The 12,881-nt window shown below is 46.0% G+C and overlaps 1 pseudogene; it reads left to right on the top strand.

The window, feature by feature from the left end:
* The first annotated feature begins 442 nt into the window (after positions 1-442).
* Positions 443-1,800, top strand: LOC122218356 (annotated as a pseudogene).
* The last annotated feature ends 11,081 nt before the right edge of the window (positions 1,801-12,881 follow it).

Here is a 12,881-nt window from a genome sequence, read left to right as displayed (position 1 = left end):
AACATTGGCAACAAGTTTTAATTTAGCTTTCCTCAAACCAAAGAAATGTAATGTTATCAAAGGGCACTATTAAGAGAGTAAAAGGGCAACCCACAGAATGGGAGATAATATTTGCAAATTACTTACCAGATAAGGGACTAATGTACAGAATATATAAAGAACTCCTACACCTCAACAACAAAAAACAAACAACCCAATTCAAAACATGGACAAAGGACTCAAACAGACATTTCTCCAAAGAAGATATACAAATAACCCATAAGTACAAGGAAGGATTCTCAACACCACTAATCATTAGAGAAATTTAAATCAAAACCAATGAGAAATCACTTCACACCATTTGGATGGCTATTATTAAAAACAAAACGAAACCGTTTTTTTCATAACTAATTGGCTGCAAGAACACAGGTGTCATGAAAACCACCACTAAAAGTAAATCAAAATGAGAAAGGTAAAAACTCCTATCAACATCCCCATCATTGGACATGTAGATTCGGGCAAGTTTACCACTACTGGCTATGTGATCTATGAATGTGGTGGGATTGACAAAAGAACTACTGAAAATTTTGAGAATGAGGCTGCTGACATGGGAAAGACTCCTTCAAGTATGCCTGGGTCTTGAAAGCTGCACATGAACGTGGTGTTACCATTGATATTGCCCTGTGGAGATTCAAGACCAGCAGGTTTTATGTGACCATCACTGATGCCCGGAAGACACGGAGACTTTATCAAAAACATGATTACAGGCACATCTCAGGCTGACCATGCTGTCCTGTTGCTGCTGGTGTGAATTTGAAGCATGTGTCTCCACATAGGGGCAGACCTGTGAGCATGCCTTTCTGGCTTACACATGAGTGTGAAACTAATTATTGGTGTTAACAAAATGGATTCCACTGAGCCACCATACAGCCATAAAAGATACGAGGAAATCGTTAAGGAAGTCATCACCTACATTAGGAAAATTGGCTACAACCCCAACATAGTAGCACTTGTGCCACTTTTTGGTTGGAATGGTGACAATATGCCAAATGCTGACTTGCCCTGGTTCAAGGGATGGAAAGTCCCCCATAAAAATGGAAATACCGGTGGAACCACACTGCTTGAAGCTCTGGATTGCATCCTGCCACCAACTCATCCAACTGAGGAGACTTTGCCCCTCCAGGATGTCCATAAAATTGGTGATATTGGTACTGTCCCTGGGGGCCAAGTGGAGACTGGTATTCTCAAACCCATGGTGGCCACCTTTGCTTTAGTCAGTGTTACAACTAAAGTAAAGTTTGTTGAAGTGCACCACGAGGCTTTAAGTTAAGCTCTTCCTGGGTACAGTGTAGGCTTCAAGGTCAACAACGTGTCTGTCAAAAATGTTTGTCTTGGTACTGTGGCTGGTAACAGCAAAAATGACCCACCAATAGAAGCAGCTGGCTTCACAGCTCAGGTGATTATCCTGAACTATCCAGGCGAAATCAGTGCTGGATATGCACCTATATTCACACTGCTCACAAATTTGCTGAGCTGAAGGAGATTGATCATCACCCTGGGAAGAAGCTGGAAGATGGCCACAAGTCCTTGAAATCTGGTGGTGCTGCCATCGTTGATATGGTTCTTGGCAAGCCCATGTGTGTTGAGAGCTTCTCTGACTATCCTCCTCCGAGCCATTTTGCTGTTCATGACATGAGACAGACGGTTGCTGTAGGTGTCATCAAAGCAGTGGACAAAAAGGCAGCTGAAGCTGGCAAGGTCACTAGAAAGCTCAGAAACCTAAATGAGTATTATTCCCAATACCTGCTTCCTCAGTTTTAATCAGTGGTAAAAGAATGGTCTCAGAACTATTTGTGTCAATTGACCACTTAAGTTTAATAGTAAAAGACTGGTTAATGATAACAGTGCATCTAAAACCTTCAGAAGAAAAGGAGAATGGTGTGTGTGTGTGTGTGTGTGGCAATTTATTAGTTTTTTAAATCAGTACTTTTTAATGGAAACAACTTGACCAAAAATCTGTCACAGATTTTTGAGCCCCATTAAAACAAAAGTTTAGTGAGAAAAACAAAACAAAATATAACAAGTAACATCTTGGTGAGGATGTGCAGAAATCAAACCCTTGTGCATTGCTGGTTGGAATGCAAAATGATGTAACTGCTATGAAAAACCAAATAGTGGTTTTTAAAAAAATTAAACATGTATTTACAATGTGATCCAGCAATTCCACTTCTAAATATATACACAAAAGAACTGAAGGCAAGGATATGAGTAGGTATTTCTATGCCCATGTTCATAGCAACAGTAACCAAAAGGTGGAAGCCACCCAAATATCCATTGACAGATGAGTAGATAAACAAAATGTGGTTGATGTATACAATAGAATATTATTCAACCTTTAGAAGGGAGGAGATTTGAACACATGCTACAATATGGATAATCCTTGAAGACATAGGCTAAGTGAAATAAACCAGTCACAAAAGGACAAATATTCTAGGACTTCATTTACATGAGGCTCCTAGAGCAGTCAAATTCATAGAGACAGAAAGTAGAACGGGAGATGCCAGGAGCTGGGAGGTGGAAGAATGGGGAGTTAGTGTTCAATGGGTACAGAGTTTCCGTTTGGGAAGATGGAAAGTTCTGGAAAGGGCTGATGCTGATGGTTGCACAACAATGTGGATGTGCTTAATGCACTGAACTGTCTGCTTTAAAATGGTTAGTAAATTTTATGTTATGTATATTTTGCCATAATTTTTAAATCCCAGTGTAGTTAGCATGTAATGTTATATTAGTTTCAGGTATATGATATAGTGATTCAACAATTCTATACATTACTCAGTGCTCATCATGATAAGTGTACTCTTAATCCCCTTCACCTGTTTTACCCATCCCCCCACTTACCTCCCCTCTAGCAAACACCAGTTTATTTTCTATATTTATGAGTCCGGCTTTTTTGCTTCTTTCTTTTTCTTTGTTCATTTGTTTTGTTTCTTAAATTCCACTTATGAATTAAATCATGTGGTATTTGTCTTTCTCTGAACTGACTTATTTCACTTAGCATCATACTCTCTAGATCTATCCATGTTGTTGCAAATGGCAAGATTTCTTTCTTTTCATGGCTGAGTAACATTTTGGGGTGTGTGTGTGTGTGTGTGTGTGTGTACACCACATCTTCTTTATCCATTCCTTTATCAGTGAACACTTGGGTCGCTTCCATATCTTGGCTATTATAAATAATGCTGCTATAAACATAGTGGTGCATATATCTTTCAAATTAGTGTTTCCATTTTTGTTGGGTAAATACCCAGTAGTGGAATTATTAGTGCATATGGTAGTTCTATTTTTAAGTTTTTGAGGAACCTCCATACTGTTTTCCACAGTGGCTGCACCAGTTTGCATTCCCACCAGCAGTGCACAATGGTTCCTTTTTCTCCACATCCATGCCAACACTTGTTTCTTGTGTTTTTAATACTAGCCATTCTGACAGGTGTGAAGTGATAGCTCATTGTGGTTTTGATTTGCATTTCCCTAATCTTTAGTGATGTTCACCATAATTTGTTAAAAGAATAGCATGGGTAAGTTCATCTCTCTAAAAATGCAGACTCTGCCAAAATGTGATTAGTATACACATTCTCTGCTCAGAGGCCCTCCCAACCACACATCTGCTTCAGCAGTAAGCTCATAATCTCTGTGCATCCCCAAACCTTCTCCCGGCTCTTCACCACAGTCCATGTGCACACAGACTGCCAGGAGTCAAGGGGGGACCTCACTGGCCTCTTCTCTTCCCTCCTGTGAGCCTCCCCATCCAACAGGCAAGTCTCTCAAATCCATTTTCCCCTTTTCTCACTGTGGCCTCAGGAACTGCTTCAGTTCTGGCTTCACAGAAGCTTAGCTCACTGTCTCTCATACTGACAGCTGCAATGGCCTCTAAGCAGGTCCCACTGCTCATGTCTCATCCAACCTTCTTCTCATTGTGGGGGCATCTTCCTGACCCAGGCCATGGTCTGCTCTGAGTTCTCTCAGGAGGTACTATGTAAAATGCACATGTTATCTTACCCTCACCCCTGGCAGGTCCACTTCTATTACCCCATTTACAAAGAAGAAAATGAAGGGGCACCTGGGCGGCTCAGTCGGTTAAGCATCTGACTTTGACTCAGGTCATGATCTCAGTTTGTGAGTTCAAGCCCCACATTGGGCTCCACAATGGCCGCACAGAGCCTGCTTGGGATTCTCTCTCTCTCTCTCTCTTTCTCTCTCTCTCTCAAAAATAAATAAATAAACTTTTGGGGTACCTGGGTGGCTCAGTCAGTTAAGCATCTGACTTCAGCTCAGATCATGATCTCACAGTTCATGGGTTCCAGCCCCACATCTGGGTCTGTGCTGACAGCTTAGAGCCTGGAGACTGCTCCAGATTCTATGACTCCCTGCTACTTGAAAGGGCGGGCCTACGCCGGCCGACTCCATCTTGTTCTGTGTCCTTCACTTTGACCACGCCTCCTCCCCTTGAGTAACCTCCCGCTCACCTGCCTAACAGGACTCCGACCCTTCCCCAGCCAATCGGCTGAGGCCACAGCAATTACCTCACCAACTGCCCCTAGGCCCCAGTAAAACCTTTGTCCTTTTGAAACTCGCTCTCTCTCCCCTGGTATCTCACCGCTGCGTCAGTGCAGGTAGGGGATTGAGCTCGAGCTAGCTCGAATAAAGGCTCTTTTGCTTTTGCATCAGACTCGGCTCCCTGGCAGTCTTTGGGGATCACGAATTCTGGGCATAACATTTGGGGGCTCGTCCGGGATCCCCAAGACCCCCGAGGGACCCCTGACCTGGAGAGCCTGACTGGCCACGGTTAGTGTCTGTTCATTCCATCTTTTCTGTGTGAGCTCATTTCTGAAATTCTGGTAGTGCCCGACGCGGTCTAAGTGGACGCACTGGAGGACCATGGGCCGGGAGTTTCAGAAGGCATTCCGATCCTCCCTTCTAGAGGGATGTGGAATCCCCTCATCAGTTTTGGAGGGACGTGGAATCCCCTCAAAGGTCTAAGCTAGCTTTCAGGTTTGCTTCCATGGAGTTGGAAGACTTTCTAAGGGCCCTCTGTTTGTCTGTTTCTGTGTTTCTCTCTTTTGTTCTGTGGACTTACTGGATGGACATTATGGGACAGACTCAGACTACTCCTCTACCCACCCTCTTGGCTTAAGCCCTTCCTAGCCCCACTCCCTCTGGAGCCAAAACCAATTCTTGCTTTGCAGGGGACAAAGAAGAAGGAAAACAAGAAAAGTCTTACCCAGCCTTCAGCACCCCTCTACCCTGTCCTACAAGGGGGGACTGACGAAGAATTATTTTTTCCTCCCTCTGTATAACCCCTCTAGGATGCCAGAAAACACCATCCTCCCCCTCCGGGGGAGGCAGACGCTGTTCCCAGAGCGAGAAGTGGAAACGCTCCAGTGGGAAGCCCACCCTTTACCAGACAAAGGGCTCAGAGGGAGCAATCCGCCTCCACCGCCGACTCCACTATTCTGCCCCTGCAAGCCACCGGACCCCCAGACGCGGAGGGGAATCAGCCCCATCACTATTGGCCTTTCACCACTAGTGACCTCTACAATTGGAAAGCTCAGAATCCTAAGTTTTCCAAGAAACCAGCAGGGCTTATTGATTTATTAGATCTGTTCTTTTTACCCATCAGCCCACGTGGGACGATTGCAGGCAGCTTTTGCAGGTCCTGTTCACGAATCCTCAATGGGGCCTGAAAACTAGTTCCAGGTGCAGGCAGGAATCCCACCACCAACCAGGATCAGATAGATGCCTCCTTCCCCTTAACCCGGCCCCAGTGGGATTTCAACACAGCAGAAGGTAAGGAGAGTCTCCGGGTCTACCGCCAGACTCTAATGGGGGGTCTCCGAATGGCTGCTAGAAAGCCAACCAATTTGGCCAAAGTAGGAAATGTGCAACAGGGAAAAGATGAATCTCCAGCTGCCTTTTTAGAATGGATCATGGAGGCATTCCATACCTATACCCCCATGGATCCAGAGGCTCCAGAAAGCAAGGCAGCTGTTATCATGGCCTTTGTAAACCAATTGGCCATAGACATTAGGAGAAAATTATAGAAAATAGATAGACTAGGAGAAAAAAGTCTGCAGGGCTTACTGGTGGTAGCCGAAAAGGTATATAATAACCGGGAGCCTCCTGAGGACAAGCAGGCTTGCGCCATGGCGGCTGTCAGCAGTAAGCAGACTCGAGACCTGGCCAGAATACTAGTAGCTACCACTGCTGACTTCCCCGAGGAACGAGACCGCTGTCTCCAGCAGCTGGCAGACGATGCAAGAAAAGATAAAGGAACCACCAAGGGGGGGAAGCAGAGGCTGCAGAAAGATCAGTGCGCATACTGCAAGGAGATAGGGCATTGGGCCCGAGAGTGTCTGAAAAAGGCCGATGGGAAGGGAAGCAAGACTGATCGAGTAAAAGTCCTAGAGCTAGATGAACTAAGTGATTAGGGGAGTCGGGGTTCGGACCCTCTCCCCGAACCCAGGGTAACTCTTAAAGTGGAGGGGACCCCTGTTGACTTCCTTGTCGACACTGGAGCACAGCATTCGGTCCTGCGCACCCCACAAGGAAAAATAGCCAGCAAGAAGTCCTGGGTACAAGGGGCAACTGGTATGAGCCAGTATTCATGGATTACCCGAAGAACAGTAGATTTGGGGATGGGCCGGGCATCCCACTCCTTTATGCTAATACCAGAATGCCCCTACCCGCTGTTAGGACAGGACTTAATGAACAAGATTGGAGCTCAGATAACTTTCAGACAAGGGGGGCCTCAGGTCACCGATGGCAAGGGCCACCCCATCCAGGTCCTGACCATGAAACTGGAGGATCAATACCGCCTCCACCAGGAGGCGCTCCCGAGAGAGGATAATATAGACAGACGGCTACAAGAATTCCCCTCGGTTTGGGCAGAGATGGGGGGGTGGGGGGAGGTTACGACTAGCTGCTCACAGGACCCCAGTCCTGGTAGAGCTCAAGCCAGGAGAGAGTCCGGTAAGGATCAAACAATACCCCATGTCTCAGGAGGCCCAGAAGGGGATCCAGCCACACATCCGGAGACTACAAAGCTTAGGGGTACTAGTTCCTTGCCAGTCTTCCTGGAACACCCCCTTACTGCTGGTCAAAAAGCCTCACACAAATGACTACCGACCGGTACAAGACCTCCGGGAAGTAAATAAGAGGGTCATGGACATACACCCACCTGTTCCCAACCCATATACTCTCTTAAGCTCCTTGGTGCCCTCCATGGTCTGGTATACTGTACTAGATTTAAAGGACGCCTTCTTCAGTCTGCCACTGGCACCCCAGAGCCAACCCTTGTTCGCCTTCGAGTGGCATGATCCGGAGGAGGGCTATAGTGGGCAACTCACCTGGACACGGCTACCTCAGGGATTCAAAAATTCACCCACCATCTTCGACGAGGCACTACACGAGGACCTGGGTGAGTACAGAAGGGAGCACCCTGGCCTCACCCTTCTACAGTACATAGATGACATCCTGATTGCTGCCGACACGGCCAAGGACTATGAGCGAGGGACCCAGGACCTGCTGGCTACCCTGGGGGCCTTAGGGTACTGGGCATCCGCAAAGAAGGCTCAGATATGCAGGGAGAGGGTAAGTTACCTGGGATATATCCTGGAGGGTGGACAGCGGCAGTTATCAGATGCCAGAAAACAAACTGTCCTAAAGATCCCTACTCCCACCTCCCAAAGAGAAGTGAGGGAATTCCTAGGATCAGCCGGCTACTGCTGCCTCTGGGTTCCAGGTTTTGCTGAGATCGCCAGGACCCTATATGAAGCTACCAAAGAGGGGAAAACATTTAAATGGGCTGAAAAAGAAGAAACTGCCTTTAATCAGTTAAAAAAGGCCCTCCTAAGTGCCCCAGCCCTGGGCCTACCAGACAGTACGAAGCCCTTCCACCTCTTTGTAGACGAACATAAGGGAATAGCAAAAGGGGTTCTAACCCAAGCCTTAGGCCCCTGGAACCGGCCAGTGGCTTACCTGTCCAAGAAACTAGACCCAGTGGCTGCCGGCTGGCTGCCATGCCTAAGAATTATTGCGGCGACAGCACTCCTAGTCAAGGATGCAGACAAACTGACCCTAGGACAGGAGATCTGGATCACGACCCCACACGCCATTGAAGGAGTCCTGAAACAGCCTCCTGATAGATGGATGAGCAACACATGTATGACTCATTACCAGAGCCTCCTACTCAACCCTCCACGAGTGCGGTTCCACCCCAGTGCAACCCTCAATCCTGCAACCCTGCTGCCCGACCCTGACCTAGGTGCTCCACTACATGACTGTTCGGGAATCCTGGAACAAGTACGTGGATTCTGGATGGACCTGACCAACCGGCCCCTCCCTGATGCTGAGATTACTTGGTTCACTAATGGCAGCAGCTTTGTGCGAGACGGACACAGGTATGCGGGTGCAGCGGTGGTCACTGAAACGGACACCGTATGGGCGGAGGCTCTACCCTCCGGAACGTCAGCCCAGTGAGCAGAGCTCATAGCTCTCACCAAGGCACTGATGCTGGGAGCTAGAAAACGGCTTAACAACTACTGGACTTGGGAGACCCACTTTTACCAGACCAGCCCAAATACTCCCAGGAGGAGTTACAGCGGATCAAGAAACTCCCCATGGCCCAGGAGATAAAGGGATGGTGGTATACACCTAACAAGGAGCTCGTGCTGCCAGACCGGCTCAGAGTCTCAACATCAGAGCAAGTTGTATCTGCCTGCAAGACCTGCCAACTCACCAACGCGAGAGCCACATCAAATAAAAAAGGAACCAGGCTCAGAGGCACCAGACTGGGATCCCAATGGGAAGTTGACTTCACTGAAGTCAAACCAGGAAAGTATGGTTATAAATATCTTTTAGTATTTATAGACACCTTCTCTGGCTGGGTGGAGGCATACCCAACCAAGCATGAAACGGCTCAGACAGTGGCTAAGAAGCTACTAGAAGACATCTTACCCAGGTATGGTTTTCCTGCCACAATAGGATCAGACAATGGACCAGCTTTTATCTCGCAGGTAACGCAGGCAGTAGCCAAGGCGGTGGGGGCAAACTGGAAATTACATTGTGCTTATAGGCCCCAGAGCTCAGGACAGGTAGAAAGAATGAATAGAACCCTAAAGGAGACCCTTACCAAATTAACCATGGAGACTGGTGGGGACTGGGTGACTCTCCTACTGTATGCCCTTTACCGGGTTAGGAACACTCCTTACACTCTGGGTTTTACTCCCTATGAGATCATGTTTGGCAGGCCACCCCCTATTATTCTCAACCTTCTTGCTAAGTTTAAATATTGGTAACTCTGTTAACTCTGCTTGTCATTGCTCATGCTGCCGTGAGTCCCCACACCCCCCAAAACATCACCTGGCAGATCATAGACACCAGCTCGGGGACAATACTTAATCAGACCTCCCAGAGCCACCACAGGGACACTTGGTTCCCAGAGCATTCCCCTTGTCACCATAAATGCAGCCGGTCCCATGATTGAGTCCGTAAGCTACATGACAATAAAAGGGTGAGCCTACGCTACGCCAGCCAACTCCATCTTGTTCTGTGTCCTTCATCTTGACCACGCCTCCTCCCCTTGAATAACCTCCCGCTCACCTGCCTAACAGGACTCCGACCCTTCCCCAGCCAATCGGCTGAGGCCACAGCCATTACCTCACCAACTGCCCCTAGGCCCCAATAAAACCTTTGTCCTTTTGAAACTTGCTCTCCCAGGTATCTCACCGCTGTGTCAGTGCAGGTAGGGGATTGAGCTCGAGCTAGCTTGAATAAAGGTTCTTTTGTTTTTGCATCAGACTCGGCTCCCTGGTGGTCTTTGGGGATCACGAATTCTGGGCATAACACTACTCTGTCTCTCTCTGTCTCTAAAAAAATGAATACATGTTTAAAAATTTTAATAAATAAACTTTAACAAGAAAACAAAGAGGAAAATGAGAATTGGAGAGTGTCAGCCACTATGTCAAGGTCACATAGCTGACAAGTGGCAAAGCTAAGATTCCCACCCGGGCCATCAAACACCAATTAATAATAACAGCTAGCACCCACTCAGGACACCCAGTGTGTATAGAGCGTGGTTCTACGTGCTTTACACCCAACAGTTCACAAAACAAGACAATTATCACCCCCAGTTTACACTTGAGGACATTACAGTGGAGAGAGCTTAGGTAACTTGCCCAAATTAACCCAGTTAGCAAAGAGTGGAGCCAAGATTCAAACCCTCGGCAGTCTGGTCAAGACAGTGACAGACTGTCTCACAGTGTAGAGCACTCCCTCCAAAACCTGAAGAATAAACATCAGCCTCTGCAGCCTGGGAACCAAGCCCACCCCAGGCTGGTCACAATCAACCTGCCACACCCATTTAATGCTGTATCCAACGAGACATGGCACCGCAGCACCTCACACTGCTCCTTCATCCTGGGGTGTCCTTCAGAACCTTCCAACCCTTAAATACTAGTTAAAACTTTACAAAGTTCCATTGACTGTCATCTACTCTGGATACCCACTCTGACATCCAGCACCTGTTTAAAATTCATTCATTCAATGAAATTTATTACATACTTTCTGTAGCCAATCTGTGTGCCAAGAACTGGGGATGCATTGGTTAAGTAAGGCAAAGTTTCCATCCTTAAAATAGTGCCAAACATGTGTCATCATTTATTGGGTCCTATTCATGGATCCTTGGATTACCATGAACAATTTATGTGTTTATCTCTGTCACTACCTCATGGGCTCCCAGAGGTCAAGGTGACATCTTATGAAACTCTGTGTCCCTCTCCTTGTAGCTTGGTCTTGGTAGATAAACTCAGAAAACATGTTCAGTGAATCAATGTTTGAATGACTCAGTGGGCCCCATTGAATTACAAATCTCGTAAAATAAAACCCAGCTTCCCATGATGACTCACGAGATGGAGGAGTATAGCTTCCTCATCTGCAGAACTGGCCTCTGCATACTCGTTAGACTTGCTCTGTCACTGTTAATACTGTTCATTTGCATAGCAGTCCACATTTTACAAAATATTTCCACATCCATTTTCTCATTTGATTCTCCATGGTAGGGAAATATAATCTTTTGCATTGGCTTGAAATTAATTTTCTATATGTTCATAAGCATATTTTGATTGCTCCTGATTAAGTTGTCAAACCAAAGAAGTCTGCTGAAACTAAACACCATGTCCCCAGAGGATTAATCTAGAGAGTGGCTGGTTCAGAGAGTCCTGGAACAGTCTTCATCTGTTTGCTGGAGACACCAACTTCAAGGTTATGAGGGATCAAGGGGCAGGCTGAGGACGAAGTGCAAACTAGCTCACCACCCCCAACCCCCGCCCCAGGTGTGATGTGTGTAATATTCCTCAGGCACTCCTGGTGGCCCAAGGACAAAGGAAAGGAAAGAAAACAAATGGCCAACTGATAGAGATCACAGTCATACGGGACATGGGTCTCCATTACAAATGTCTTTGTAAATTATAAGAAAAAGGCAATTTTATCAGTAGCCTAATCTCCAGAAACATATAGACTCAGTTTCCTGAGTCTGGAAGCATTACCCTTCCATAGTGATATGGGGAACAAAGACGAGAAAGAAACGGCAGGTAAAATCAAATTTTCTTATAACCTGCAGCCCGTTGACAGATACTTGAGGCAGGCAGAGTAAAAAGTTTCTCTGGGAACCCCCTACAGTTCTAATGTTAATGACTTACCTGAGGGAAACAACTTTAGCTTGACAATAGCAAGGCCTCAGGTTATCTTAAGAGTCCTCTTTAGCATATCAAAGTCCTTCTGGAGGCCCCCCCTTTTGACTTTACCTCCCCAACTTCATAGTATATAACCAGTCACTCTTCACAACCCCAGTGCAGCTCTTCTTCCTGTCCATGGGTCCTGTCCCATGCTTTAATAAAATCATTTTTTTACACCAAAGACATCTTCAAGAATTCTTTCTTGGTCCTTGGCTCTGGACCACCTCAAAAACCTCAACAAGGCCATGGTAAGGTTCAAGGGAAGGAACGATACACACAGAACTTGGCACAGAGTAAACAAAAGTAAAATGTTTTTTACTGATAATAGTAGCAAGGCAAGAATTAGGTTTTTGAACAGCTCAGAAACTGCCTTAAACCCCAAACTGAAAGTCATCCCTAGGCCTCCATCTTTCCTGAAAGCACAGTTTCTTACAGAATCCGGTCCAGTCATCACCCAGACCCTAATTCAAGCTCTTGAATTAAGAGCACACTCAACAACTCACTCCTTCCTTGCTTTGAACGGTTCATGCCTAAGTTCCAGCTCGAAATTCGCATTTGAAAGACATGATGTTTTCCGCTGGTTTGAAATTAATTTGCTGTAATTCACACTAGTGTATTTTGATTGCTTTTGATTAAGTTTAACAAACTAAAGAAGTCTGCTGAAATTAAACATCAAAGTAAACAGTCCCTTTTCCAAGGCGCCTTGTGCATAATTATCAGCCTTGTCATTCTTGCTAAATATATCCATTATGTGACAGCCCCTCTGCCTGGGTAGTGGTAATTAATACAGAATCCCAAAATCAATCCAGAGAAATCCTTTAAAATCAAGGAAGCTCATTTGCATAACTTTCTAAAATGCATGAATGAATTGTTTTGAAAGTGGGGTGAAAAAAAAGGGGGGCTTTCACAGGTCAGAGTTTCTTTGTAAAAGTAAAATGGCCTGCATGTTTAATATTGGGTTTATTGTAAAGAAAAATAGGTCTTTGGTGGAAAGTATGAATAAACAGGTAAATGGCTCTTTGGAGCCGTCACTTTTCAGAAAGCTTCACCAAAATTAATGGCTAATCATTAACCACCCAAGCGACTAATATGTTGAGAAAAGTTCACAGGCAGCTT

Source organism: Panthera leo, chromosome B1, assembly GCF_018350215.1.
Source record: "Panthera leo isolate Ple1 chromosome B1, P.leo_Ple1_pat1.1, whole genome shotgun sequence".
NCBI lineage: Eukaryota > Metazoa > Chordata > Mammalia > Carnivora > Felidae > Panthera > Panthera leo.
Note: the sequence above shows the minus strand (reverse complement) of the source record. Positions and strands in the feature narration are given on the sequence as shown.